Source organism: Trachymyrmex cornetzi, unplaced genomic scaffold (assembly GCF_001594075.2).
Source record: "Trachymyrmex cornetzi isolate Tcor2-1 unplaced genomic scaffold, Tcor1.1 scaffold697, whole genome shotgun sequence".
NCBI classification, from domain to species: Eukaryota; Metazoa; Arthropoda; class Insecta; order Hymenoptera; family Formicidae; genus Trachymyrmex; species Trachymyrmex cornetzi.
In genome coordinates, this window is record NW_017300022.1 from 164,594 (window position 1) to 168,512 (window position 3,919).

The window sequence follows — 3,919 nt, forward strand, 5'->3', positions numbered from 1 at the left end:
TAAATATAATAAAACTTTCGAAATTGTCAAATAAAACCATAAACAAGGGCTAATGAGAGTATAGTCGCTGTAAATTTTGCGATGAATAAGTTTATTAATTATTAAAATTCATACGTTTCGGCATCCATTCGAGCCATCATCAGTGCATGTTAGCCTTTACAATAATATTAATTACTGACCATTACTTGGCTCCACGAGAGTGGTCACTCCTTCCATCAACATCAATACGTGACAAAAGATTCGAAAAACAATTGGCAACGTTCGAGGATGTAGTTCTATAAATAGAAATAGACGCTACCAAATAATTCCAATACAATTATAAAATTACCAATAAATAAGACTCACCCGTAAAGCCAAAAATAATCAGCAATACTTATGTATAATGTATAACAACTTCATTAATTAAAATTATAACAAAAACTCCAGTCAATATACAATAAATTTCAAATTCAGTTCTAATTAAATCGTCAATTATGAATACGTGGTACATTTTATGTCGACTCATGTAACAACGAACACTCGTATGAATCTTCCAACAGTAAACCCGCTCGAATTATACATTTATATGGATCGGTAAATAACATTTATGATGTGTAACAAACGGTAAAGATAACAATTAAAGGATACAAAGAGACTGTCTTACCGAGCAATGATAACATGAACTATATAATAATAAAGATGAAGGCTTCGAAACAACAATCGTTACAAATTATTCAGAATCGAAATATACGCATGGTGTAGAAATTCTGTGTCAGACTGTAAGTTTAAACCATTTTTTTGTAATTGTATATGCATCATTTCTGATATTCGTCGTTTAAATAAAAATCTTTCATTATCCATAATCTCTATATTGTCCCAATCGAAATCGTGATTATAATTAAGTCTATGTTCTGTAATTACCGAATGATTATTAATATTTTTTTAGATTTTTATTTAAACGACGAATATCAGTCTCTTTGTAAGACAGTCTCTTTGTATCCTTTAATTGTTGTCTTTACCGTTTGTTACACATTATAAATGTTATTTACCGATCTATATAAATGTATAATTCGAGCGGGTTTACTGTTGGAAGATTCATACGAGTGTTCGTTGTTACATGAGTCGACATAAAATGTACCACGTATTCATAACTGACAATTTAATTAGATCTGAATTTGAAATTTATTGTATATTGACTGGGGTTTTTGTTATAATTTTAATTAATGAAGTTGTTATACATTATACATAAGTATTGCTGATTATTTTTGGCTTTACGGGTGAGTCTTATTTATTGGTAATTTTATAATTGTATTGGAATTATTTGGTAGCGTCTATTTCTATTTATAGAACTACATCCTCGAACGTTGCCAATTGTTTTTCGAATCTTTTGTCACGTATTGATGTTGATGGAAGGAGTGACCACTCTCGTGGAGCCAAGTAATGGTCAGTAATTAATATTATTGTAAAGGCTAAGATGCACTGATGATGGCTCGAATGGATGCCGAAACGTATGAATTTTAATAATTAATAAACTTACTCATCGCAAAATTTACAGCGACTATATTCTCATTAGCCCTTGTTTATGGTTTTATTAAACGAGATGCATTTGATTTTGTTGTAGCTCTTTGTACTAAATATGATTTTATAGAAAATAAAGTTTTATTATATTTACATCTCGTTTAATACCAGTTGAAAAATACTCCCCTAGATATTTTCGTACTGCGTAGGTACTCAAATTAAGTACATAGATCGATGCATAACATGTGGTGATACAAAAGTTACTATTAATAATAATTTTTTTTTCTCAATTTTTGTTAACAATTCGAACAAGGAAAGTTTTAATCTTAACAATTTACTAAATACTTGATTTTCACATTGGTCTAAATAAAATAATAAATTATGTGAACGTTGTGAAGGAAATGATATATTATTTAAAAATGAAATAACATTGAGAGATGAAACAGATAATCATCCATTTAATTTCATTTTCATACCAAAATGGAACATTAGTGAAGGTGCCAAAAAAAATTAATTTATGTGCTCTTCGAACAAATGCAATACTAATAGCTGGACAGCCGTATAAAGTTATGAATGCTATATTTCACTATGGTTCATGTATCGAAAACGATCATTTTATAAGTATGTATAGAGAAGATTCACCTTGGATTGAAGCTGATGATACGCAAGTTACAAAAAAGCAATGGCCTAGAGCTGCTAAAAACATTTCTACATTATTTTTAGAAAATGTTGATAATAAATAATATGTTCTAGTAATACGCACACGTGTGAAGAGATATATTATTAATCATATAAGAATATAAGATGTTTAACACTACAAAATAGCGTAATATCTTAACAAAATTACCTTTTTAAAAAAAGGTAAAAAAAAGACGCCAAGTGTGCATGTACCTTCCATAAAAAACTGTACTTTACATAAACTTAAAAAAAAAACCGTTACATAAATGATATAGTTCAAGTGGTAATGTTGTTAATTTTTTATTATAAATTACCCCTCAGTAGTACGTATGCATGTATTAAAAAAGAAATGAAATCAAATTTTTAAATTGCAAAACAAATATATAATTTCTTGCAACATATAACATATACTATTGTATTTTGTAAATTGCGAAAAGAACATATATTTTATTGCAACATATAACATTTAAATAACGAGACAAAATGATACGTACCTTTATCTTTCTATTCAAGAGTCTTTTATATTTGCAATGGAATACAACATTTAATAAAAAAAAATTAAAGACAAAGCATCACAAAATGAGAAAATTTTATTAAAATAAAATTTTTTATGTAAAAATACTTGGCGCGCTGCTAGATCTCAAAATATAATAACATGATCATCAAATAATATCGATTAAAAAAAATAATGAAGAGATTAAGTAAGAAAATGAGGTGGACTAACAATATACTGTGTGTGTGTGTGTGTGTGCGTGTGCGCGCGTGCGTGTGTGTACGCGTGCGTACAAGCAAATAATTAAAAATACCAAATATGAAAAGTAATGAAGAGATTTAAGAAAGAGAATTAGTAATATACAAGTGTTCAAAGTTGCCTCCATTAGCTTCAAGACACAAATTTACACGTCTTTGGAGATGTTGCACTGTCCTTAGCAAAGTTTCCCTTGGGATTGCAACGCAGGCTCGACGAATACGGTCTATCATGTCTTCTCTGGTTGTTGGCCGTTGTGTAAAAACAACATCTTTTAAGAAGCCCCATAAATAGAAATCGGGAGATGTCATGTCTAGTGAGCAAGAAGTCCAGTTAACTGGACCTCCTCGTCCAATCCACCTCTCATTATAATTATCATTTAGAAATTCGCGTACTATTAGCGCACCCCAATCGTGAGAGGCAAGGGGACTCACGGTAAACAAGCACCCCAAAGGAAACAGAACTTACTACGTCCACGTCGTTGTTTCTGGATAACGCTAAAAGTAAAATTAGCGAGGAAAGTAAGGTTTTTCATTAAAAAATCACTTTGACGTTCAAATAACTTTAAAAATTGACCAGAAGGTCAAAACCAATAATGCAAAAAGATGACCCCCATTGTCCTGAACAACTTTTGTTTAAACCATTTTTTTGTATAGCGCTTACTTTTGGAGATATTTGGGTGGATCGATTAAAATGGCCCACCCTATATACAGGGTGGACCATCTGAAGTGATCCAGTCAAATATCTCGAAAACTAGTAGGGATAGAGAAAAATGTTTCGTATGAAAAGTTTAGGGTTACACGGGGGAAGTATGGTACTGACCTTGAAAAATCCTTGGAAGGTCATTTTGAAGGTCATTCAGGAGTCACGATGGTTTTTTTAAATGGAACCCCTAGTTTTTCACCATGGGATGAGAAAGCTGGTTTCAAGCCCTTTACGAAACACTGGTTGTGGTCCACAATCCGCCCACTGGGGTCCGAGTTATGGACCATCAAA